Source organism: Lynx canadensis, chromosome A2, assembly GCF_007474595.2.
Source record: "Lynx canadensis isolate LIC74 chromosome A2, mLynCan4.pri.v2, whole genome shotgun sequence".
NCBI classification, from domain to species: Eukaryota; Metazoa; Chordata; class Mammalia; order Carnivora; family Felidae; genus Lynx; species Lynx canadensis.
In genome coordinates, this window is record NC_044304.2 from 117946756 (window position 1) to 117974248 (window position 27493).

The following is a 27493-nucleotide window of genomic DNA, read 5'->3' on the forward strand; positions in this document are numbered from 1 at the left end:
CTGTGAGTCCGACCATATGTCTCTGCTATTCCCCCTTCAACGACTGGAAACAAATTCAGAGTTTTGAGTTTCAACTGTTTCCTTCTTGAAGCTGCTAAGACAATAACGGATTAAATAAGATGAACCAAGCAGCCATACTTCTTGTAAAGTTATCCCCAGAGATAAATGTACAATGTTGTTTCGGAGGCTGTGGTGGTGTCTGCAGTGTAACTAAGGTTGACAGACTGCCTGCATGTGGGTGGCTGTCTCCTTTCCAGCTGTGACCAACTGAATTATATCACCTGTCCCGTTTGATGTATTAGGATATGCCCAAGCTCAAGATGCATGTTGCTGCAATAGGGAAATTAATGTCCACCACTGGAGGCAATTAATAATGATTAGGAGCAAAACAGCGGGGTTAAATCTGTGCATTTAACAGAGTGTTCATACACTTTTATACTATATTTCAGTCTTGTTGCTCAAAGGGGGAAAAAAAAAGCCCTTTTGGGGGACTAGAACAATCTTATCTTAATTAACATGTAAACCTATATGAAATGTCAAAGTCGCTTCAATGAGACATGTTTATTCATTATTTACTTAATCCTTGCTTCCTGGGGTTAGAAAAAAAAAATACTGCACAAACAGTAGTAGACTAAGGAGAGAAATGTTCAGACTCACTTGAGTACTTAGTTGAACTCCCGGACTTTGTGAACAGCTGCATTTGACTCATTGATTGGGGTGAGGAATTCTCACCTCTTTTATTTTATGATCCCGCAGTTAATATACTTAAAAAAAAAAAGGCAGCAAATTGGCACACCATAGATTTGCAATGGTTGGTTTAGTGCAACTCTATAAAATCTGCATGTAAAATACTTAGCGGTGGGTAACGGTAACTGATTTCCTTTTGGTGACTAACGCGTGGATATAAATTTCAATATTAGAAATTTAAACTGAACAAGGGATTTTGCCTGAAAAAATGCAGAAAACATTGAAAGCAAGTTAGGTATAAATCTATAAGACAGAGGAGCCTAAACAGTATTGATGTATTTGAACACGCATGCACCTCTGACTAGGCATTTATGTCACCATGTATTAGTGGAAAGCATACACAACACAAATATTCATTGATCAGATATTTTATTAGGAAATTTCATTAAATAGATTAAAATGTAATTGGCCACCAGCTGGACTTTATAGCTCCAAGAAGATTATATATTTAAGTGATACTGCAATTCTTATTAATTAAAAACGGTGAGATAGAGGTCTTAGAAAACTTTAAAGCCCTATTTTATTTTAATGGAATCTACAAGTAGAGACTCCGAAATGATTCCTTTGTCGTGAACTCGCAATGGTGACATTGGTGTCATTGAAGTTCTGTCTGCAACCTGAGCTCATGAGGCAGTCCGAGTCTCATGGGGATGGCTCCTCCTTGAATTCTTCCTTCAGTTGTGTCCCCAAGAGTATGTCAGCCTGCATGATCTCAAAAGAGACTCAATTAAAATGAAAAAATTCACTCAGTCATCAGTCTTTTGGCTAACTTAACCCAGATATCCAGATAGTGGATATAACTAAATATTTGACTGAATTTTAACAGCAGATGCAAATACGTGGCACCATTTTTTTCCGGGTGGACATTTAACATCCTGTGATTCAATGTCTACCCAGTAGTTTAGTTTCAACTATTCACTTATTTGTTTATTAAATAGCCTTCGTGTCCTTACTGCTGTTACTTGTCTATTTGCCTCAAAATCTCACCAGGGCTGAGCATGGCTAAGTTTCAAGACCGGATAAGCCCGCTCATTTTTTCGACGAGCTGCATCACTTTGACTACATTATTTTTTTATTACTTTTAGGAATTTGTTCATTCATCGGGTATTTTTTGAGTACTAGCTGTATGTAAAGCACTCTGCTGGACGATCAATCACAGACATAGCAAACAAAACCACAAGGAGACCTCTCTCAAACTTACCAGCATTGGCTAAGTGTGGACTTTGTGCTGAGCATTCTCCATTCATGGAGAATAAAACGATAGGGTAGGCATTATTCCTATTTACATTTGGACATTGAGCCTTGGGGAGATGACTCTGACCTGTCCAAGGTCACACGGTGGTGATAGCAGAGTTGGGATTCCAACCTTGGCCTTCTGTTCTCAGGGTCCTGGGGTCTTGCCTTCACACAACAGCAGTCTCTTAAGGAACCAGCTGACCCAATAGTAGATCAAGGGGTTATGTTCATGCAGCTCTTCTCTGCCAAAGATCAGTTTCTCAGTCAGTAATTCCTGGAAAGTCACAAATTAATTGAGTCTGCCCCAATTGTCAGATAATGCTGGTGTTTAAGGTGCAGCTGCCCCACCGTGTCACCACAAGTAGAAGACAGTGCTTGACCTCCACAGTGGCCCTAGCCTCTCCCCTTAACCCACTGCTCTCACTTCTCAGCTTCCCATTGGATCCTCAGCTTCCCCAACAGTCATGGCCTCTTCGCTGTTGGCAACAGGTTGGGCAATTCTTTTACAGCTTGAGGAACTTGAGCTGTCCACTCGGCTCACTGTTCTGCCCTCTTCCCTAGTTCTGGTGCCTCCTGGAGGCATGGATGACAGTCATCACACACCAGCCTGGCTCTAGCGAGGCCACCTGATGTGGCAGCTTCCTGCCCCTCTGCCCTTCCCCACCTTGCCAAAGAGGAAGGAATGGGTAACCCAAGAAGAGAAATGCACTAGTTCTTACACTTGGGGTGCATCACAATCTTCTGGGGACCTACTAAAAACATAGGTAACCGAACTCTTCTCCGAGCCTCCAAAATCTGTACAAGTGTGTTTTAGCACATTTCCCAGGTGATGAAGATGTATACCAAAACAAAATGAGATCCTAGATGAATGTGCATAGCACAGAGCCTGGCTACCTTAGAGTTGCCACTCAGTGGTATATTATCTATTGCTCCATGACAAATTACTTCAAAACCTGGCAGCTGGAACAAGAAACATTTATTACCTCACACTTCCTGTGTGTCAGAAAGCCAAGAGTGGCCTAGTTGTATGCCTTTACCTCAAGGTCTCTCATGAGGTGCCCTCAAGGACTACGGTTGGCCAAAGAATTTCAAGACTCAACTTGTGCGAAAGGCTTTGCTTCCAAGCTCGTTCATGGTTGTCAGCTGGCCCCAGATCCTTGCAGGCTATTGCACAGAAGGCACCACAACATCATGTGGATCTCTCCATAGGGCCAACCACAATATGGCAGCTTACTTTCACCAGAGTATTGAAAAAGAGAGAGAACTCAAGACAGAAGTCATAGTCTTCCTAATATTCAGAGTAACATCTTATCAATGCTGTCATATTCCAGTTTTTGGAAGAGAGTCCGTACTTAAGGTAGTACACAAAGCCATGAATGCTAGAAGGCAGTGGTTACTGGGGGCCATCTTAAAGCCTACCCACCAAAGGTGGCCAGTTTCTCTTCAGTTTGGGGAGTTAGAGCCAGTCAGTGGGACTCACCAGTGGAAATATTTTTTAGAGTTATTGGAGAGGAGAAGACGTCAACCAGTAATCTGGAGTACTGGTATCAGTTACATCCTATATACATTCGTTACAGTGGCCTTGGCATCATCAGTTCATCCATCCATCCATCCATCCATCCATCAAATAATCACTTATTGTTCATGGTCTTTTGTGCTAGGTACTGCTCTGGACACTGGTAGCACAACAGTGAAAAACTTAGGTAAAGAGCCCACCTTCAGTGGATTCAACAGTTTACTTGAAGGTGTAAACAAGGAAACAGGCAACCACATGAGGAGACAGAAGCTCTGACACACCCTGCTAGAGTGTGATGGCAGTCCACTGTAGAGGCTGTCTGCTCAAGTTCATGAGCTGGTCAGGGAAGACTTCCAGGAGGAGGTGACACTTAGGCTGAGACACGAGAACAAGAAAAGTTTTGTCAAGTGGAGAGCAGTCTATGCAGGAATGAGAGCAATGAGAGAAGCATGAATTTTTCCAGATTTCGGGTGGAGGTCAGAGTAAGTCTTCCTCAAGTGAGGTAAGTGAAGGTAAGGATAGGCCCCTAGGGTAATAACATTTCCAAAAGTATAATGGAACTTGAATAAGGCAAACAGGCCAAAAAAGAAGCTTATTTTTCATCTCCTTAGTCTCTTAACTAGAAAGTTTACTCAATTTCCATTGAGTGTGATCATTAATATATTTTAATTCAATATACTATTTTTATCTTATTTTGTGATCCTGGTAGAATTTCATAAGGATAATTTGGGTTATCATGTGCTAATCAAAAGTTCTTATCAGCAATTTCATGTCTTTGATTAATAAAAGTGGGAATGAGAATTAATTAATTAACGCAGTTTGCTTTTCCTCAATTCCTTTAACTATTTTATATTTTATTTTATCTTACCATAAGGCTCTGCCTCTGTAAGTGGTCTTAAAACCTCAGTGATCTGGGGCAGGATATAAATAAACACATACATAAAATTCTTACTACATATATTAATAATCACACTTGGGGGAAATGGACTGAACTTTCTAGTTAAGAGACTAAGGCCATCAAATCAGGGTTGAATTAAAAGAGAACATACAACAGCATCAAAAAAAAAAACAACCAAAAACCAAAACCACAAGTTGTGTTTATAATTAATTTCCATAAAATATAAGAAAATGGAAACTTGAAAACAAAAGAGAGAAAAAAATATGATAGGTATATCATTGTGAGATGGGTTTGACTGCAAGTAACAGAAAACTCCAAATGACAGTGGCTTAAACAAGACAGAAATTTATTTTTTCTGTGTCTGTGGCACTCCCTCCTGTCAGAAACTTAAGACTTTTTTGATCCCATGATTCCATATTGGGCTGATTTAAGCAGTAGGTCCAAGATGATAGTATCTGCATTCCAAGACGGAGGATGAAGGAAGGATGGAGAAGAAGACATGGAATATCTTGTGTTACATCTTAAGGTAGATTCTTGGAAGCTGCCAAACAACCCATTTGCTTTTATCTCATTGACCAGATCTTAGTCATATGGCCACACCTAGCTGCAAGGGAGCCTGGGGAATGTAGTCTTTACTCAGACGACCAAGTCTCCAGCTAAAAGTGAGAGAAAGGAAGAATCATATCACGAAAGACAGAGTTGCAGGAACCACTCTGTCACAACAGGCATATAGTAACCAAAAGAAAACTAGCATAAAATAATATCAGATAAAACAGACTGACCTTAGGTGAAAGGCATTACTGTCGATAATGAACATCAGTACATATTTTTTAAAAGATTTCACTAGGAACTTGTACGTACTTAGTGATGAATCTTCAAAATATGTAAAACAAGAATTGACAGATTCTAAGAAGAAATGACAAATAGGCCATCACTGAGGGAGACATTCAGTGGTTGATAAATCAAGCAGAGAAAAAAAAAGTCACAGAAAATTGGACATCACAAGATTATTCTGATGGATATACATAAATAGCATTTCTAACAATGCGAGAATAGAGATTATTTTCAAGCACACAGAAAACAATGACGGAAGTTGACCATATTATAAGCCAAAATCAAGCGTTGACAAATTTCAGATAATTGGTATGTGTCATTTACTGACGTTTACTGACAACAATGAAATTAAATTTTAACTGAGTTATAAAAAGATGACTTCTAAAAGCCCACTTATTTTGAACATTTAAAGCATATGTTTTAAAGGACCCATGGTTACTCATGGTTCGTGGTGAAAATGAGAAGATGCTTAATATGAAAAATGAATAAGAAAAATATTATCAACGAAATTTGTGGAATGAAGAACTAGTATCTAGAATATATAAAGAACTCTCAAATCGCAACAACAAAAATCAAAACTAATCAATTAGAACATGGGCAAATGACATGAAGAGGTATGTTACTGAAAAAGATATGCAGATGGAAAATAAGCACATGAAAACGTGTTTAACATCATTAATCTAGGAAAATGCACATTAAAACTACGATGAGATACCACTCCTATGAGAACAGCTAAAAAAAAAAAATAGTGACAACACCAAATACCAGTAAGGATGCAGAGAAACTCGATCACTCATACGTTGCTGGTAGGAATGTAAAATGTACAACCACTCTGAAAAACAGTTTGGCAATTTCTTAAAAAACTAAACACGCAACTATCACATAACCCAACAATTGCACTCCTGGGGACTTATCCCGGAGAAATGAAAACTTATGTTCACAGCAGCTTCATTGGTAATAACCAAAAACTGGAAACAAACGAAGTATCTTTTTTTTCCAATTTTTAAAAAAGTTTATTTTTGAGAGAGAGCATGCGAGCAGGGAAGGGTCAGAGAGAAAGGGGCACTGTCAGTGCAGAGCCCAATGCGGGGAGCAAACTCACGAACTGTGAGATCACGATCTGAGCTGAAATGAAGTCAGGCGCTCAACCAACTGAGCCACCCAGGCGCCCCCAAATATCTTTCATTGGGTGAATGGTGGAATAAATTGTGGTACATCCATACAACGGAATAGTATTCAGCAATAAAAAAGAACATGTTTTGATTATTGGTACATCCAATAGTCTAGATACATCTTCAGAGAATTATGATAAGTGAAAAAAGCCAATTCTCAAAAGTTACATACTGTGTGATTCCATTTATATAACATTCTTCAGAGAACAGAGTTAAACACACGAACAAGAGATTAGTTGTTGGCAGGAGTTGAGGAGGGGATGGGCGCAGGAAGGAAACTAGAGTGGCCATGGGAAGGGCGACACGAGCGGCCCCTGCAGTGATGGAAATGTTCTGTGCCTTGGCTGTGTCAATGCTGATATCCTGGTTGTGATCTCATGCTGTAGTTTTGTAAGATGTTACCACTGGGGAAACTGGACAAAGCATACAGGTGCTCTCGCTGTATTATTTCTTACAGCTGCATGTGACTCCATAACCATCTCAAAATAAAAGTTTTAATTTTTTTTTAAATCTTGTGGGATGCAACGAAAGTGGTACTTTCACAGAGACCAACACGTACTAAAAAGAAGAAAGGCTTAAAATTAATGATATAATCAATTAGAAAAATGACAGCACAATGAACTCAAAGTAGAAGAAAGGAAGTATTAAAGGACGGAAGTTGATGAAATAAGAATGACAAAAATACCGCGGGGAGGGCTGACCAAGCTGAAAAGTGATTCTCCACAAAGACTAACAATGCGGACAAACCTCTGGCAAGGTTCATCTCGAAAAGAGAGAGGTGCCAATTGCCAATGTCAAGGAGAAAAAGGAACAAGCTATAGGTGCAGCAGACTCTAAGAATATTTCAGACAATTCTTTACTGATACATTTGGAAATATAGATAAAGTGGACACATTTCTAGAAAAATATAATTGACCAAAGTACTTTTTTTTTAATGTTTATTTATTTTTGAGAGGGAGAGAGACAGAGTGTGAGCAGGGAAGGGGCAGAGAGAGAGGGAGACACAGAATGTGAAGAAGGCTCCGGGCTCTGAGCTGTCAGCACAGAGCCCGATGCGGGGCTCGAACTCACAAACCGTGAGATCATGACCTAGCCAAAGTCGGATGCTTAACCAACTGAGCCACCCAGGCACCCCCAAAGTACTTTTGATAAAGGAGGAAATCTAGTTGAATAACCATTAAAATATTTTCACATGGAAAACTCCAGATCTACCAAACTTACAAGACATAAGTCATATGTGATTGTTATGTTACACAAGCTTTTCTCAAAACATTAAAAACAAAGGAAGGAAGGAAGGAAGGAAGGAAGGAAGAAAGAAAGAAGGAAATGGGCACCTGGGTGGCTTATTCAGTTGGGGGAGTCTTGATTTCTGCTCAGGTCGTGATCTCACGATTGTGGGATTGAGCCCCTCTTCAGACTCCAAGCTGCACTTAGAGCCTACTTGAGATCCTCTCTCCTTCCCCCCAGCTTTCTGTCTCTCTCTCTCTCTCTCTCTCTAAAAAAAAAAAAAAAAAAAAAGAAAGAAAGAAAGAAAGAAGAAGGAAAGACTTTAAGTAATTTATTGAGGCTGGTATAATCTTGATATCAAATCTAGATAAAGACAGATCATGTGCTCTAAATACTAAATAAAATAAAAGTAAAACAAATTTTTTTAACAAATAAGAGATCAAGCAGAGTTTACTCCAGAAATTCACCATTGGTTCAATATTAGGAAAAATTCTCACTTTAATTTACCACATCAAGAAATTAAAGGAGAAAAACTACATGCGCATCGTAATAGGTATGGAATTCAGTAAAATTCTAAAATTTGCTCATCATAAGGATCCTATAAAAATTATTGCATGCCAGCTACAGATGACATGTGTAAGGATGCTCATAGAAGCAAAGACTGGAAAGAGCCCAGATGGCCATAAACAAGAGATTGGATGAACACACTGTGGAAATTTGCAGCAAGGAATACAGCAGCGAAAGCACATAAATTATGGGCACGACAAAGCAAGGGTGAGTCTCACGGACGTAATGTTGAACAAAAAGGGAAAATGGAGGCAAATCTAAAAATACATGCTTTCAGGGATATATAGAAAACTTTAGGTGAAACAGAGAGTGATTAACACAAAACACACAACAGTATTACCTCAGGGCAGTCGGGGAAGAGGCACCTTTGAAGGTGGCTTCTTTTGAAAACCAGACTAAAAGGGAAGTACAAGGAAGAGCACATAATGTTCTTTAGGCTTTTCCCACTTATTTTCGGTCTCACATTTGTGGGCCAGCATTATTTCTATCTATAACAGCTACTATTTAATCCATCATTTTAGTGGGCACTTACTATGTGCCAGGCGGTAGGCAAAATATATCATAGGCATTAGCTCGGCTTCCTTCTCCCTCATGAGGCACCTTCTGCAATTACTCTCCTTTTCCAGATGTGGGAACTGGTCACATGATTAGGATCAACTAGAACCAGGGTTGGGATCCGAAGCTGTTGGTCCACATGCTATATCGCCTATGAGTTCAGAAAATAGAACTGCCACTTTTTTTTAGAGAGAGAGAGAGGAAGAGGGAGAGAGAGAGAGAGAGCAGGAAAGGGGCAGGGAAAGAGGGAGAGAGAGAATCCCAAGCAGGCTCGAAGCACAGCGTGGAGCTCAACGCAGGGATCGATCTCACAACCATGAGATCGTGACCTGAGCCGAAATCAAGAACTGGATACTTAACCACCCTGGCTGAGCCACCCTGGCTCCCCTAGAACTGCCACTTTTAAGGACTTGATTTGAGTAAAGCAAAGGGCACTTGAAATACTATCCAATGCTCAGGAATGGGGATGTTAGCCCTTTTCTAGGGGACAGCAAATTCAGTGCAGTAGAAAAACCACTTTATACCAAGCTTTTACTGAGTGTAGTATCACCTTTGATTGGCCCAGATGTGCATCGGCATTCGTGGAAGGTCATGGAGAGCTGTAACTCTACGCACTGCTGTATTTCTTTAAAATTACCCCCAAAGAAGCTACGGGACTTACAGACCGAAGGCATGTTTTGTTTACAATCTCACACTAGCCTAAATCAACCATAACTAAAACTGTTCTCAGAGTTCCAAAGTAACCTCTTACTAACATGATCTGTAATTCTGATTAATTTCTATTGCTCTCAGCGGGTGTGAGTTCCCATGTTTTCTTCCTGAACAGGAGCCGAACTGCTCATTTGTTTGAGGTGCTCCTCTGAGAGAGGAAGAGGTTGGGCATCTAGACTCAAGTTAGTTTCCTTTTGCTCTTGTTATTATAACAACAAATGGGTAAATAAATGGATTACCTTTGCAGGTACCTAGCCTAATTCATTTCAGCCCATTTTCTCAAATTCAGTGCAGAGTAGACTGAGCTGAGGGCTCGGTGGCTTTGGATTTGTCCTCATGATAAGGATGGCTGTCATCTATTCTGCACCTACCATGTTCAGGGTCTGGAGACGCTCCATATTCAGCATTTCATTAATAACGTATTAATAACGTATTAATTACGTTATGTAATTAACGTATTAATAACGTTCCTTCATCTGTGCCGAAGATGAAGAACTTGGGACTCTGCGAAGTGAGTCACGTTGATCAAGGCCACAAAGTTAGAAAGGAGCGAGCCGGGATTTGAACCCAAATCAGGCAAAGCTTCTCCTCTCACTTACAAGCTGCCTAGATGGGGATGGTCTTTTTGATTGGTTGAGACTAACAAGTCGACTAAAAGAACATCACACCCTAGTCTTGAGTTTTGGATCTCTCTTCTGTGTGCACTCTCTCCACGATATGGAAAACAAAGAGTTGATCTCATTCCAACACAAACACATTTCTGACCCTGAAGGCAAGGTGGTGTTTCTGTCTTTCATTATCACTGGTAAAGAAAAAAAGAATGGCTACTAACTTGGAGGAAGTCTGTAATTCAAAGTTGATATATGCTAAATGTGAAATGGTTACTTTAAGACAATTTAATGCTTTCATTTGAAAGATGATGGAGGCATTATCATCAGCTCTATAGCCGGACAAATAAATAGATAGACTTACAATATCACCATTCAAATGATTAAAAAGAAATAAAATGATGCCAGATGTTTATTTGGAATAACCCACAGAACACATTGAAAACAATTCCTATTTCTGCAACTGGAAATTGGAATTGATCATTACTGGGCATTAAATGCGCGTATGTTTTTCTGAAGTTCCTAAATCTATTTAATTTCTATGTTGACAGAGATATTAGACAGCTGTTTCAAAATCTGTCTCTCTTTCCTGAGCTATGCATAAGAAATCTTTATGTTAAACCACGAAATGTCAATGAGAGCTCTTCAGTGTACTAATCAGCCTGCGAGTGGAATGTGTGTGGCTGGAAGCAACAACCTTAACTTACATTCTCAATAGTCTTGATTGCCCCACATGCACCCCCTGAAGACATGGCTGTTGAAGGCACCAACTCCAAAGTGCAGCCTGCGTTGCCAGCTCTGACGATTAGAGTCAGGGACAATGAGTTAGCAGACGAGACGTGTTCTCCGCAAATGGCTTGGTCAGTGACTCCCTGCGTACCCCAGGGGACCGGTCCTGAAGCCTCTGCCTCTCTTACCCTATGGCCATCTCAGTCCCATCCACCCTCCTCCAGGGGGCCTACCATGGGCACCAGATACAAGAAAGAGGAGAGCCAGCTTCGTTCCTCAGAGTTCTTTAAGGGCAGGCTGGTGGGTGAACTCGATAATTGACATCATTCCAACATCACTTAGCTTGTTTGAAAACATTTCACAGCCCAAACAAAATCTCATACACAATCGTGCTCTTTGTAGTGTCATTTGTGAAAAAAAAAAAAGTTTTAAGTTGAGATGTCTTTGAATAAGGAAACGGTTACATGAATTATGCTAAAATAGTTACGAGAATTACGCTAAATTCACACAGTGGATTATAGCAGACCCACTGAAAACAGTTTACCACAATCAGAAGGTCAAAAAAAAAAAAAAAGAAAACCCCCCCTCTATTCATGAGCTTGGTGAATCTTCCAAAACAAAGTTTAGTCTTTTGTCTCTTAAGATTAGAAATCTGACTTTGTCAGCACACCCAGAGGTGATCTGTTTCTCGGGAATGGACACGCTAACCATACTTTTGACATGGAGGCATTAAAGCAGAGTGCCAATATATCATTTCAAATTCAGAAATCTGTTACATGCCCTGAAATACTTGGATGGGCAAAATAGATGGGCACAATCAGCATATTCTACTCCTAGCAATAAGCTACATGGGAAATAATCTCCTGTTCGCCACAGTCATTTACCTGCCACCGTTTACTGAGTGTTTATAGTGTGCCAGGTACTCTACCAAGACTTATCAGTATCTCATTTAATGAGATCATGTTTGCAAAGCACTTAGCACGTGCCTCCCCCCACGCTAAGTGCTCCATATTTGTTAGCTGCTGTTGTTTCTATTGCCACTTTTCCTTCTCGACTTATCACGATATCCAGTTGACATTCTCCCCTTTCTGCAAATTAGAAAATGAAGACAAAGGAATTCAGTCGCTGCCCAAGCTAGCTGGTAAGTGGCAGAATCACAACGAGAAATACAATTGTCAGAGGAGCTGGAACACCCAGTCACCAAGGTCTTTGGCAGAGCCCTGGGGAAGCAGTCAGAAGGTTGTGCTGTGAGTATAGAATCACAACAAAGGGAGTTAGAAGAATTAAACCTTTAGTAGCATCAGGCCAAAACAACTTGCTATGTTCACCTCCTGGTAGGATGATCCGGCATTTGAGACCCACTGGCTGAGACTTGCTTTCCCCTGAATAAGAGAGAGAAGCTAATATTTACTGAGAATTAGTGTGACAGCCTTCATTTAATTTTCATCAAAACATCATGAAGCAGTTAGGGAACAGTCCCCAAGATGCCACCGCTGATATGCTGTAGAGCCTGGACTCCAACTCTGGACCATCCCACTCCAAAGCCCAGTCTTTAACCCTGAACTCTGTCACCTACCAACACAGAGACGTAGGTGTGGCTAGTCCCGTTTTGCAGAGGAGGAAACTGACGAACAACTTAAATCACATGCCCCCAAGGCATTCGGTCTGTGACTAAATGACAGAGAAGAAATACGAAGTTTGAGTATTGCATTGTACAAATTACATTGTATTAGCTTGCTCAGGTCACCATAACAAAATGCCACACAGCCTGGATGGCTTAAACAACAGGAATGTATTTTCTTACAGTTCTGGAGGCTAGAAGTCCAAGATCAAGATGTCAGCAGGTGTGGCTCCTCCTGAGACCTCTTTCTTTGGCTTGCAGGTGGCCACCTCTTTGCTGTGTCTTCACATGGTCATTCCTCTACTGTGTCTCTCTCCATGTGGTCCAAATTTCCTCTTTTTTATAAGGACACATTCATACTAGATTAGGGCCAACCTTAAGCACCTCATTTTAACTTAATCACACCTTTAAAGACCTTTTCTCTGAATATGATCACATACAATGGGCACGAGGGGTTAGGACTTCAACATACGAATTTTGGGAGGACAGAATTCAATCCATAGCATGCATCTTCTTAACCCGGAAACAATACTGCTGCCCATAAAGGGATTGTTTCATATTTTTGATAGTTTTTAAAAATGCCATTTTCAGGCCACATAGTCATGCTGGAAAACTATTTTCTTATTTCTGATGATGAACCGGAGGATAGCCTGCTTGCTGTTAGCTCCTTTGTTCGTTCATTCATTTAGAAATAGAATGCCAATTGGCAAAAGGGAAAACGATTAACTAGAACTCATGGAATTTCAAAATGACTCACCAAATCCTCTTGCTTGGGGCACTCTATAACATGTATTTCGCTATCCAACCAGAGCTTAAATCAAATAGCGAAATTACTGAAATCAAGGCAGTATGAAGAATATCCAGAAGTATAAACCCCTTCAAGGAAGTTAAAATTTAGTTGAGGAGACAAAAGCATAAATATATGAGACATTAATAACAACTCATGACAGTAATGCCACAAGGCAAAATAGGATGAATTGTAGAATATAGAAGCCAGAAAGTAGATGCTGTGAATACAGAGAAAGGCCAGTGACTGAGAAGGGTAATCCAGGAAGGTTTCCTGGAAGAAGAGGAAGTTATCATGTTGAGTAAGTCAGAAGCGAATTCCCTCGGAAGCATCCCTTGGGGATATTAGCACCCATCTCTCCGCATCTCACAGGTGCTGTGAGACTCAACACATGTTCAACGAAGCCATGTATCTGGGCGCGGCTGACAGGAGATGGGAACCCGAAGAGGGAGGAAATGACTGGATAAATGTTGGGCAGAGCCTGCAGGGGATGGGGAAAAGAAAGGAAATTCCCAGAACACCCGTAGTGGCCAGAATGAATCTGCACGAATTTGGAAATTCAGAGCAAGAAACACCTTTCCCCTGGTTTGGCTCAGAGGCACTACGGTGGCATTTAGGGCAAGTCAGCCGGAAAGGGAAGCAAGACACAGCTGCAGTTCAGATTGTGATGATGAAGAGATGCGCAGGAATCCAAGGTCAGAGAAAAGGCCCGAACTGGCTGCTTGCCTCTTTCACCTTCCAGGAGAGCTAGAAGAGAAGAGGACTGAAAAGATTCCTGGAAGCTTCTGTGCAAGGTAGAGGAAAATAAGAGAGACAGCATATGGTATGAATGCTCCTTACCGGGGAGGAACAGGTGCCCAGCCAGCCAGCCCTCCGGCTGTTGGCTGAAATGGAACCCAGGACCACGTTCGCAAGTCATTTAGTCCTTGAGCTTCATCAGCAGATACATTGGCTTTGTTCTGGAGGCCAGCAAAAAGAAAAAAAAATGTGTCAGGAAAGTTGGAGGAACTTTCTTGCTATTTCGCTTAGCAGACCAAGGTCAAGTACACGATTCATTCTCTTCAAGAAGGAAGTAGTGTGACAGGGAGGGCGGCAGATGGTGACGAATTGCAGGGAGCTACCTGGGGTGTAGCACTTAATGTGCTCTGGAGTCCAGCTACCTGGGTTCAAACCCCTGTCCTCCACTGACCAGCTGGATGACGTTGAGCAAGTTAATGGAATCTTTCCGTGCCTCAGTTTCCTCATCTGTAAAATGGGATTAATAACGAAGCCTATCTCATGGGGTTATTTCAAGGATTAATTAAGAGAACATATGTCTGATATTTAGGTAACACTGAAGAACCGTTAGCATGAATATTAGTACATGTGAGAGTGGCGGGACATTCTGGGAGTGTGAATGGGGTGTGGTTGGGGGGGTGAATTAGAGCAGATGCAAAGAGAGCACAGGGAGAATTTAAAGAGAGAAAAGATGATGGCTCCTAAGGTCATGAACAGACAAATCAGATTGCTAACAAAAAACAAACAAACAAAAACACTCCAAACAAAACAAAAACAAAACAAAGTATCTCGATGCAACGCCTAACAGGAAAAATGTTTCAAGCATGGGAGAAGTGGATTTAGGAGAAGCCGTATTTGACTTTTGGCCTCTGGGACACTGTCACCAGGATGAGGAGGTGGCCCGAGCCTGGCAACATCCAGAGCCTTGAGGAGAGGCAGGACCAAGTGTTTCCTGGTCCAGGGAAGGTGGCTGAGGAGTGAGTGAAGTCAAAAGTGAAGGCAAAATTTTGAGGAAGGCATGGGAGAGAAAAGGGAAAATGGTTGCAGAGGTGCTAAGCAAAGAGCGAATGGTGAGAGCACTTTGGGAGAGGACATCAACAGAGAAAGGGAGAAGGCGTTGAGATGAGGCCAGCGTTGCTGGGAAGGGCAGGTGGCAGCACCTTGGCTTGAAGTCCGTGGACAAGTCGCCTGGCCTGGTCAATAAAGTGGGGATCACAGAGCTATCCTCAACACCTCACAGGATTGTTGCTGTGTAGGATAAATACACGTATACGAAAATTTTTTGTCGATGCCACGGAATCTCTCCATTAATAAGATTTGCACTTGACAAATGTCCGTTTTCCCTTGTAAACTGTCAGAGATGTTTAGGCAAAACCCCAAGGTTATTTAGTCATCAGATAATACACCAATGACAGAAATTAATTTTACAGGTACTGTGAAAACCCCTGCTTTGTTGGTCACGACACGCAGCAATGCAGCGAACAGGGGTGAGTCCGTGGAAAACTGTGGTGACTGCGGGCAGTGATAGAGGTTGAGTCGTGAAGCTTCCTCCACACGTGTCCGTAATTAGCTTATGTCACCACAGGGGCTGTGAACAGAAGCCCCTATACATCACACGGGCCATGAGATAACAAGGTCAATGGTGGGCACTTCATTCCCCCAGTGTAAAGGGAGGAGTGGCATGGCAAATCGGTTTGTGAATGTACTCAATACCGTCTCCATACAGTATGGTTTTCACTGAGAATGGGTCTGCTCAGAGGCTGGCTCGCTGTGGCTGTGCCTTCCTGGCTGTGACCCAAGAGCTGGATCAGGGAGTCTTTCCAATGCTCCTCCAAGATGGTGGAAGGGATGGCTTTGCGGGGGCAATGAGGTTGCAAAGGAAGACGGAGAACGTGTCCCATTCTCTGACCTTGGGCTGAAATCCATGATAACTTGTCTCCAAGAAGAATTTCGGTCTCTAAGAGGGTTTGGCTTAGCCTCCTTTCACATTTACAGTAAAGATCTGGGATGAACTCAAAAGGCTCACACAGCTGGGAATTACACAGAGACCAGGAAAGGTATGGATCACACAGGAGAGGCCTCCCTGCCTCACTCTGTAGATCTGGTGCTGGGCCGCTGTCCTTCTCCTTGGCTTGCTGTGGGCTGCTTTGCGGGGCTCAGCAACAGGCGGGCCACCACCATCCCCGTGGTGCTGGAAGTACTCCTCAATGTTAAAATCAGGCGAGGGCATAACAAAATTTGGCGTGTATACACAAGGAATACCATTCAGGCTTAAAAAGGAAAAAACATTCTGACACGTCCCACACCACAGACGGACCTGAATACATTATATACTACATGAAATGAACCTGACACACAAGAACATATACCGTATAACTCTACTTATGTAAGGTGCCTCAAGCAGTCACATTCGTAGTGACAGGAAGTAGGGCAGAAGTTGCAAGGGGCCTGGGGAGGGGTGATAAAGAGCTGATGATCAATGGGTAGAGTTTCTGTTTGGGGAGATGAAAAATTTCTGGAGACGGTGGTGGTTGCACAACACTGTGAATGGACTTCGTGCTGCTGAATTGTACATGTAGAAATGGCTAAAATGACAAAATTTATGTTATGTATATTTACCCGCAATTTTTTAAAGTGTGGTTTCAAAACTAAAAACAAACAAACAAACAAACAAAAAACCCCAGGGGAACCTGGGTAGCTCAGTCGGTTAAGCGTCCGACTTCAGCTCAGGTCACGATCTCGCGGTCCGTGAGTTCGAGCCCCGCGTCGGGCTCTGGGCTGATGGCTCAGAGCCTGGAGCCTGCTTCCGATTCTGTGTCTCCCTCTCTCTCTGCCCCTCCCCCATTCATGCTCTGTCTCTCTCTGTCTCAAAAATACATAAACGTTAAAACACAACAAACAAAAAAAAACCCCAAACAATAAAAATTAGAGGGGCCTCCACATGTTATAAGAAACTCGCTCTGATAAACCCAACGCATAGACATTGTCAATGTGTTGTTCCATGACGCTTCAATTTACATCTCCTCTCCGATATATGAGATTTTTCACAATTCCCGAATATACGAGAAGGTTGGGACAAGTCAAGAATAAACATTTTTGGATGGGTTGTGCTTTTGCATTTGGACACATAAAAGCACATTCTGCAGAGGTTGGTCGGCTCTTCCAATATTTTAAGCAATTTACAGGTAGTGTTAAGTACTTGGTTAAAATCCTTCTAATGTGTGCGATAATCATTTTAGCTGTTAGAGCATAATGTGAGTTCAGACATACAGTTATGCTAAAATCTTTCCCACTCGCCTACCTCTCGCACAGATTACAGAGGGAATGTGTTATAGACAATAAAATCTAAGGGGAAAAAATTGCCATCCTGTTTCACCTCTGCCGTTAAACCCAACGATGGCGGCCATTGCCGTGTAAAAGGAAAACCAACAAGTTTACAGTTCCTCATTTCCCATGGTAAACAGATTGCTTATTTTAATTTTGAAAATAAAGCGATGGAGGCTATGTAGGTCTGTAAATAAGAGTGTGCATCTCAATTTTCTGCAAATGCTTAAGTGGTTTACATCTGTTTCCTCCCAGTTGTATTTCTCAAACATGAATTTCCATTTTAAAAAGAGTCGTAAAATCACTACTGTTTCTCTGTGGATCTATTAGCAATAAAATAGCCTACAGAGGTTTGCACAGCCATGGAAAATGTACAGTGATAATAGGTTGTCCTGCTGTTACATGGCTTATGCAAACTTTACATTTATCACGGCAGAACCATCTATCCGCGGGGTTGTAGCACAGCAAACAACGGAATAAAAAAGACCAGGAGAAGGAAGATGAGACGGAAATCTCTATGTACACATCATTAATCAGACAAGATGAATTCTCAAACTTAGAAGCGTGTTTCCTCAAAGCCAACTGCGAGAAGGAGCAGGAGGGAGAGAATGTGTCGGGAATGTGTCACAATCTGCAATGGACAATCTTCTGTAAAATATCTGCAACAATAGAAGCATTAGCTTCTCTCGTTGGCATGTTGTGTAGTTCACGTCTCTTGTACTTTTTTTTTTTTTTTTAAGAGCAAAGCCAGATCATCTAATGAAAACTTTTAGTACAGGGGTGCCTGGGTGGCTCAGTCGGTTGAGCATCCGACTTCAGCTCAGGTCATGATCTTGCGGTTCGTGAGTTCGAGCCCCGCGTCGGGCTCTGTGCTGACATCTCAGAGCCCGGAGCCTGCTTCAGATTCTCGTCTCCCTCTCTCTCTGCCCCTCCCCTGCTCATGCTCTGTCTCTCTCTCTCTCTGTCAAAAATAAACCATTTTTTTAAAATTAAAAAAAAAAGAAAACTTTTAGTACAGCAGACAATGCAATTATTCTTTCACTATTTTAAGGAAAAGGCCTCAAAATAACCCATTGCTTTCTCACACACCAGTTCTCCCTAACCCTCCTCCACCTTCCCTGCCCTGTCTAGAAAGCAGATGGGCGACACAGGGCACCTTATTCGGCCTCTGAAATTCTGTCTCGTAAGTGAGACTGAGACGTTCAGACCCCTCTGATCCCACTTTGTAGCCCAGTGAAATGCTACCACATACCAAGAAGGTGTTTGTTTTTCTAAACCTAAATTAATTCACTAAGGTCTGGCATGATGGCAGGAAGCAGGTTTCAAAATGGTTCCATCCTAAACAGGACACACGCATTCGTGAGGTGTGCCCCGAGCCTCATCTGGAAGCCCCGGGTGTTTCTCAGTCTTCTGAGTTGCCCTGTTTCTCTGAAATAGAAAACAAATCAATAAAATGTGCCGATGGAGTTTAGCCTGCTTGGTGTCTCAAAGCCTGTTCTGTTCGGTGGGGTCTTTTTTCCTTTTTTAAAAGGGTTTGTTTTCTTCTATTAATGTGATAGAGGCATTCGAGACATATTCTTGAGCCTTTAAGAGGGAAGATGGAAAGGACACCTTTCAATTAACCTTTTGGTGAGTGACCACTTACCATACTCACTGCCGAAGTCCCACCGTGCAGGAACGACCGGGGTGGGATGGGTGGAAGGAACCCCCGTAAGAGAGGGAAGTGAGAGGTGGGGGGCACAGCTCGTATGCCCAACAGCCCAATAGTTGCTGCCAGTCCTGTGCTGTGCTTCTTTTATTCAGGGTGAAGCCTGTTCTTTTTAATCAATTCATATCCATCAATGCCTGGAAGGAGGGGAGTGGGGCTTTTAGGTAGATGTCCCGAAATCATCAGGTCATTTCAAACAATTGAGTGGGAAAAAAAGCCAACTACCAGCGTCAACCCATCCGTAAATCAGGCAACTAGTTATTGAGACACGATCATTTTTTACCTTGGTTCGACAGCATCTACACATCACCTAAGTGTACCATTGTGTGTCCGTGGGGGTGGGTATTTATTTGCATCTAGATCTGATGTTCTTATACTGAGTTGCGCCATGATCTCCAGGAAGCAGTGAAGCAGCCTCTGACTACTGAAGCTGAACTTCAGGAGTCTCTGAATCTGAACTGGAATTGCACTGCTCTCCAGTCGATCCTCACTTTGTACTGTCAGTCATCTTTCCCTGGAGGCTTTGTCTTACCTCCTCTATCGTTAGTTCTCTGTGGGCAGAAGTCTGATACTTCTCAAAATAGAGTCCCCTAGGTCTGGCAAAGCTTGTATGGTGACTGTATAACCACAGAGGTTGTCCCTGCCCTGTGTGGTGTAGACGAAGCAGAGATGTAGCGTGAAGTCTCAATAAAGACCACCCGCCCCACATCTGCTCCTGATACCTTGGAGAGGAATTGGATGCACAGTGGTCAGCAGAGGTTTCCGGAATAGTCTCCAGATTTGGTGGGGAGCTGGAGGTGGGCCATATTGGCTACTCTTCCATAAACAGAGACCCAGAGTTCATTAACAACACCGCCACCTCTCAACAACTGTTTTTAGGTTGAATTGAGACCCAGAATTCCTTGGCAATTCTGGGAGGCATCCATTAGACCCCTTTGGGTGGGTGGTTCCACAGTGGCTGCCGGTGTCCATTTCTCCTGGATCTCTTTGGTGACCCCTCCTGGGAAATCCTGGGAAAACAGTGCTTCAGATAATGTCCTGGGTCCTGCAGATCATTGACAACTGGATCAAGGCCGGATAATAGCAGCAGTGCCAGTAGTAACAGGAATTGCTGTAGTTATTTGGAGCCTTCTATGGGCCAGGTGGCACGAACTAAGACCCAGACAGACTCACTGGCTTGTCCAAGGCACCAGTCCTAAGTTTCGGAATTGGGGATACAATTCCATGCCTTCAGGCCCTGGGCCGTGCTTTTTCTCCAGTCCTAGCGTCTTCATGGCGTCCTATGTTTGCTGAGTGGAAAGCAATCGTTTTTTGCTTCCAGCCGTAAGAGTGAAGAGCCCATGCACGGGGCGCTCCTGTCGGGCTCCTCCTGAGTACTTTTCACTCTGGTTCTCACATCCCCACGCCTCTCCTCCTTCCGCACTTCCCCATCCCACTATACATCTTTTACACAGCAGGACAGGGTAATTCGCTGCATGCTAGGCAGTAACTACATAGTAATAACAATAATTCTTGGTACTTAGAGCTCCTCATCCGAGGATGTCACCCAAGCTTAAAGAAATTTAAATATATCTGCTCACAGACGCGTGGTGGGGGTGGTCTGGGTCTCGTTTGCAGGCCTGGTGACGTGCACACATAGAAGAAGAAGGAAACACCCGGTCCTTCCTAATGAAGCCTTCCTTACAGACGTGGAGCTAAAAAAGGGAACCAAAGAGGGGATGGGCCAGACAAACCATCAGGGCCTCTTGTTTCTCTGAAGTTCCCTTGCGTTTGGAGCTTGGCAAGTTCACCGGACTCTGGTTTTGAGGCATCCTGTTCACCTGCTGAGCCTTTATCATGAAATTAGCCACCAGTGTGAGTATTCTTCCAGAAATTGTCCCCAAGGCAAGCACCACTGGGCTATGGCTGGGTCTGATGACTGTTCCCTGTCCTTATCTACCTCCAGTCCCCTTTCCATCTGCCCCCCGGGGGGCGGTGTCTTATTCCTGTTCTGAGGGCAAATTCACCCACTGGCTTCCCTGGCAATATCCGAGCCCAAGGCCTGGGGCAGCCTTCCCCCCAAGAGCAGCCTGGGAGGCGGTGGGGGTGGGGGGGGGTCTCTTAGCTAAGAGTCAAAGGTCCCAGAACCTCATTTCCTACTCCCACCTTCTAGCTGCCCCTTCCTTGGCGGAGTTGAGCCTCTGGGCGTGCTTCTCACCTACCTGGCCCTGTAGGTCGTACCACTCTGCTTGTTTAATCTAAAGTCTGCCCCTTTTAGGGGCGCCCGGATGGCTCAGTCGGTTAAGCGCCCGACTTCAGCTCAGGTCATGATCTCACGGTTCGTGGGTTCAATCCCCATGTCGGACTCTGTGCTGACAGCTCAGAGCCTGAAGCCTGCTTCGGATTCTGCGTCTCCCTCTCTCGCTGCCCCTCCCCCCCGCCCCGAAAATAAACAAACACTAAAATAAATACATAAATACATAAGTCTGCCCCTTTTGACCACACTGATCTGTCAGCACCCACACCCCGATATGACACAGGGGAGAGGTGGATCTTTGGAAATTAAGTTCACCAGCTGGGGAACACTCTTGTATCTTGGATGAAAAGGGTCTGTTTTCAGACATGCAGCAGGAGAGGATCATCTTGGAGCACAGAGCACATGTCTGCTTCCCTGACCACACCAACACAGTCGAAGGATGTCCCCCTTCCATGCAAATGACCGTGTGGAGCAGAAAGATTTGTGGAGGAGTAGCCGGCATGGACAGGCATTGTCCTCACTCCAAGGAGCACGTCGTCAGAGAGGGGAAGACATGACACCAGCACGCACAGATACAATGACATCTCGATTTCGGGTATGCTCCAAATCTTGATTCCAGGCATGTACCAAGCTCTGAGACCAAAAGGTGGTTCTCCCCTCAGACTCAGTCACGGTGAGAAATCCAGAAGAAAGAGGAGCAATTTAGTCCAGGTAGATGAGAAGCATTTCCACAGTAAAATCATTGGAGCTTTTCCTTCTGACTCAAAGCAAATCCATTTGTCAAATACACCATAAATATACATTTGCACTATTTATTACCTCTGCCTATAAAAGAAAATTGTATTAGGTGATTGTGCTGAAAATGTGTCAAAAATATAATTTGCATCTCTTTTATGTGGGTGTTTTTGTGTGTCTTTGCTATATTTCAATTTGCTAATATACATATATATCTCTGTAGAGACATATATAAATGCTGTTTAGTTCTTCTGATCTTTGTTTTTATTTTCTTGGTATAAAAATTTCAATATAATTTGTGATTCTAAAAATATTGCTTTCGAAAAATACGGTATGGAGTCTTCATTCCCTTAATTCCCATAATCCACTGCAATAAAACATTTACTAAAAGTATATTAAAGAGAATGTCCTGAAGGATTTGCTTCTCTTTGACAAACTGTCACTGGAGGATTGGGCAGAGTACTTTCTGTGTTGTCCTGAATTTCCTAGAAGCTATCTCCCTTCAGTTAGGCAGATTCCCCCAAGCTTTCCCTTCACCCCCTAGATGGGTAGACTCATCTCCCCTCTTAGCAACTCTACAAACCACAGGGAACTGGGGTTTCAGCTATTAGAAGCTCAGGCTTTACTCTGCAGGTGTCATGCATTTGGAAAGGACGTATGTTCGTCTGCATTGTTTTTATTCACAGCCTCTGAAAGCGTCTTCACGGTTTCAGAAAAGACTTCTGCAATTACGTCTCCTGCCGGTTCCCCTCAACCATCTTGGGAAGCAGGTCAACACCCCCTTATGTTAGGGAACAAGGGATAAAGCCCAAGGGGAGATGATGTTGCTTTAGGGTCACACAGAAAATCATTAAAAGATTAAGACTCGGGTCTCCCAAGTCTCAAATGTTCTGCTTTGCTGTTAAAAATGTCACCTTAGCTTCTTTTCCTCACCTACAAGCCACATCCACATCATTTCTCCAGAACGAGACAACAGCTAGGGCCAAGAGAGGCCACTGTCCCTTCTGTCCTGTTCTGAACTCTGGAAAGAGATCCTCTATCAGAGTGCCCCTGGGAACTTGGCCTCACAGAGTGGCTAGGCAGACAGAGGCTGCTAAGGACTGAACCACATTGTCACTGTCTCCCACCCCCACCCCGCATCTCGTTTATATGTTGAAGTCCTAACCCCCAATGTGACTGTATCCGGAGATAGGGCTTTTAGGAGGTAATTAAGGTTAATTGGGGTCATAAAGATGGGGTATCATCTGATAGGACTGGTGGTCTTAAAAGGAGAGAGAGACATATCTTTCTCTATGTGCACACACTGAGGCAAGGCCATGTGAGGACACAGTGAGAAGGTAAGCCAGGAAGAGAGCTCTCACCCGTAACCGACCCTGCCAGACCTTGACCTAGGACTTCCAGCCCCCAGAACTATGAGAAATAAATGTCTGCTTCTTAAGCCATCCTATGTATGATATTTTGTCATGGCAACCCAAGCAGACTAAGACAGAGACCCTAAGGCTTGATTTTCAATTCATCTCTTGGGGTCTATGTGGCATAGGCAGGGCCTAGAGGCTGCTCAGAGTCTGGCTGGGCAAAGTTTGCCAGAGAGGGTCCCCGGGGATGAAGTCACCCTATAGCAAGGGCTGCAGAACGGATCCCTGAGTCAGAGCTGGGGGCTGCTGCAGAGCCCCGACCCAGCAGAAGCACACGACTGGGAGCGTCACCAACCAGACTTTAGCCGCCACCGTCTACGGAACAAGCAGGTCCCAGGTGAACACGTGAGGCTGAAGATCTCATGCCCAAGAATCTCTAATCTGCGCCCTGCTCGGTGTGACCTTGTTTTCTCCGCATATTCTAACACCCCCAGAGGGAAAGAAGGTGGTGCAGGAGGGGGGTTGATCTCTGAAAGATAAAATATTTTTAGCAAAAGGAGTCTTGATGTCCCCTAAAAGGACCGTTATGTCAGCTGGACTGTATGTAAACAGGACTGGGCAGTTCGTTTATTTTCCCCTCCTACTGCTGGGGACTCAGGAGGGAGGCCAGTTTAGTCACAGGCAAATAAAGGTGTAACCTAAGTTGTCATTGAACTTGAATTTGTGCTCCACTCCAGAGGAAACTGGAGAGTGTGCCTCTTCCCTGGGAGAGGTGGGGCTGGGGACGAGGCCAACTTCTGTCATGTTCCATGAAAGTGAGCATCTTGGGAGTTTGCACAAATGAGGCCTGCCCCGTCCCACCCTTTATTCTGACTCCCACACGCTTACGATACGTAGACTGTGCTGTGGATACGTTAGACGAGATTTGCAGTAATTCTCATATATTTGTGTCTTCCCAGCTACGTTGTAAATTCTCCTGAGCAGAGACACAAAAGGGTGCCAAGCGCAGGCTTTCCGATAAATATCGACCAACTAAGCAGCGATGTCGCTGCCCCTCCCCGATGGGACCTGAGTGTGTCTGGAGATTTTGCAGCCTGTTTCACACTCCGAGCTGAGGACTCCTGGGCTGGGCACCAGTCCTGACGTTAGCTATGGGACCGTCAGCTTCCATTTTAGGACCCCAGAGCCCATGTCTGTAAAACAGCATGGGTTGAGCTAGGTCCCCATCAAGATTCCCTCTGAGGTCTCAGCTGTACGAGAGCGTGAGATCTCTTATTTCATCTTTTCTTGTCTTTCCAGCCAAAGGGCCATCTTTATGTAGCTTATTTAGTGTCACTCCAACTCTGCAAAGAAGGTGCTATTATTGCTGTCACCATTTTGCTGACGAAGAAACTGAGACACAGGGTACAGCCTGCCCAAGGAAACAGGGCTAGCAAGGATCAGAACCGGATCAAATGCAGACAGAGGGTCCTACCTGAGCCACCACACGGTGCTGCCTCCAGCACTGGGAATTATTAGCCAGTAGGTTGGCTTTGGACCAGACAGGAACCCATACTTCCTGAGTTTGGAAGCCTCCAAAGAAGCTCCTGCAGCCAAGACCCACTGTCACTCCTGCATGCTTTTTCCCTCCGCCCCCAAAGACTATTTTCTAACCTTGTCGTTTCACAAGCATTGATTGAATGCCTGCCATGTGCCGGGCTGTCTTGGGACTTGGACGGGGATCTGGAGTGAGGGCCATTAAAGGGGCAAGATCAGGGGACACTGTCTGCAGGTGGTCAGTTTCTAAGACGTTTTTAAGGACTCATATTCAAATGTATCGTGCTCATTCCAGGACACCTAGTTCTATCATCTCATAGAATGCTGGAGGAATTATGGGGCGCCTGGGTGGCTCAGTCGGTTGAGCGTCCAACTTTGGCTCAGGTCATGATCTCGCCGTCTGTGAGTTCAAGCCCCGTGTCGGGCTCTGTGCCAACAGCTCAGAGCCTGGAGCCTGTTTCGGATTCTGTGTCTCCCTCTCTCTCTGCCCCTCCCCTGCTCATGCTCTGTATCTCTCTCTCTGTCAAAAATAAATAAACATAAAAAAAATTTAAAAAAAAAGAATGCTGGAGGAATTCTCCATGGGGCTATTGGTTGAGTGAGCCCCAACAGAGCCCTAAGTGGGCCCATCTTACCCTGTGATTTATGATCTTTCTAATCTTTAACTGGTTTATTTGGCTTTTGTAAGGAGATGGTAGGAGAGAAGTGGGAATACCTTGTCCTATGGATGGATTTGCTTGTAATTCACTTCAATTCCCTGCCATGAGAAAACTGTGCATTTCTTTTGAGCACCACGACTTTTTTTAAAAGTTTATTTATTTATTTTGAGAGAGAGAGTGTGTGCGTGTGTGAGTCGAGCAGGGACAGAGAGAGAGGGAAGCGAGAATCCCAAGCAGGATCCGTACTGTCAGCAGAGCCCGATGTGGGGCTCAAACCCACGAACTGGGAGATCATGACCTGAGCCAAGAATAAGACTCTTAACCAACCGACCGAGCCACCTAGGCGCCCAGAGCACCGTGATTTCTTTCCACAAAACAATCATTCCTCAAATAGCTGATAGCACGAACTGGAACGAACAAACTGGAGGCAATGTCCTTTGCTGAGTTAACAACAATAATGTAGTTACTTTCTGAATAATTCCACAAGGGGCTTGCTTTCCATCCCGAAGAACGTTTCAGCAATGTGACCCTCCCCAGTGGACACCTACCACCCTGCCAAACAAGGGAGGACGGCTGGCTATCCTGCTTCTCAGATGGAATCCAGACTGCTCTGGGCCCTTTAGGGGACCAAGGAGCTGCCCAGGTAACTGCACGATGCTTGTGGGCGGCATAGGGGTTTGAGACCCTGCTGAGGTTACTGTGGTCAGGGTGGAGCATAAACCCTTCTTCCCCAGGTGGACCCCACCTCCCCCTCAGGCCGTCTGTGTTTGCTGGGCCAGTGGCCACTAGTCCTGTAAATGCCAAGGGCAGAGGATGTGCTGGGGTGAGGAATGCCTTCTCAGCTGCTTCCTACACCCAGGGCAGAAGGAAGAGCTCAGAGGGACGTTGCAAAAGGAGCGAGGCTGGGAGGCTCTGGCAGGCTGGGAACTGGACGCTAGAGAGCTCAGCACCTGTCGGTGAGTGTAGACCCCATGAAGGGCACTGGTGCGCACTGAGCGCACTTGAAGAGGACTGGCCCAAACTCCAGGAGGGTGTGGCCTCTCCTCCTTTACAGCCTCTGTGGTGAGTGGGTAGGAAGAGAGAGCCCCCACAGGGAACTCAAGTTTACCCAGAGCAGTGTGGTCCAGCTAGACCATCTTAGGCCCCCCAGGTGAGAAACAATGGGTGGGGGCGGGGGTGAGGGAAACGATCTGCAGCAAGAGGGGTTTGTGCCCACCAGGCCTCCAACCATAGCCAGAAGACAGTGCTGGCTGGGAAAGGGAGGTGGCCGGCTCTCCTCTGAGGTTCCTTGGCAGAGCTCCAGTGGGAATGTCAGTCTGGAAGACATCTCTGGACTGTGTGACTTCCTTAAAGCTGGCTGAGGTGGTGGCCAGGAGCCAGCAGCCAACCCACCCCCTCTCTGGAAGGAGGCCATTTTGTCTGCCTGGTGCTATATCAGCCAGCCCACCCTCTGAGCCTGTGGCACTGAAGAAGGTTCCAGAGAACTTGCCTTCAGGTAATAGTTGACTCTCCAGCCAACATGCACTCTATGTGTCTCGAGGAGAAGCAGAAATGCTTCAGTCATCCACAAAACCGCGTCTTTTCCTTTTAGAATACAGCTGCATAGAGAGAGGGGGGCGGGGGGGGGAAGACAAGACACCAAGTACAGAATAATGTCAAAGTAAGCGAGGCTCCCCCTCCATTTTCATATTGTTTCTTATTTTCAATAGCTACTGGGTGCCAGAGAGGCAAGGAACAACTTTAAAAAACAATTAGTGGGACATGTGGTGTTCATTCTTGGCTGGCACTATGCAGCCTCATCTGCCGGCGAATACTCTGCAGTCTTTCATGAAAAATGTTTTAGAACTAATGAGCTATATTTGCATTCCCCGTAGAATGGATTCGGAATTTTTCATCTACGCCACACCATGAAAAATGGATGTGTTTGGCACAGAAGTCATTTGAACATAAAGCCC

At 44.2% G+C, this 27493-nt stretch overlaps 1 long non-coding RNA gene across 1 annotated transcript; it reads right to left on the reverse strand.

Moving 5' to 3' along the window:
* Window positions 1–1107: 1107 nt before the first annotated feature.
* On the reverse strand, window positions 1108–14258 carry LOC116737942. Its single transcript, XR_004343299.1, has 3 exons — window positions 14049–14258; window positions 12605–12756; window positions 1108–2257 (listed from the first exon to the last, which is right to left on the reverse strand). It is a non-coding gene; the product is annotated as an uncharacterized LOC116737942 (long non-coding RNA).
* Between the last annotated feature and the right edge of the window lie 13235 nt (window positions 14259–27493).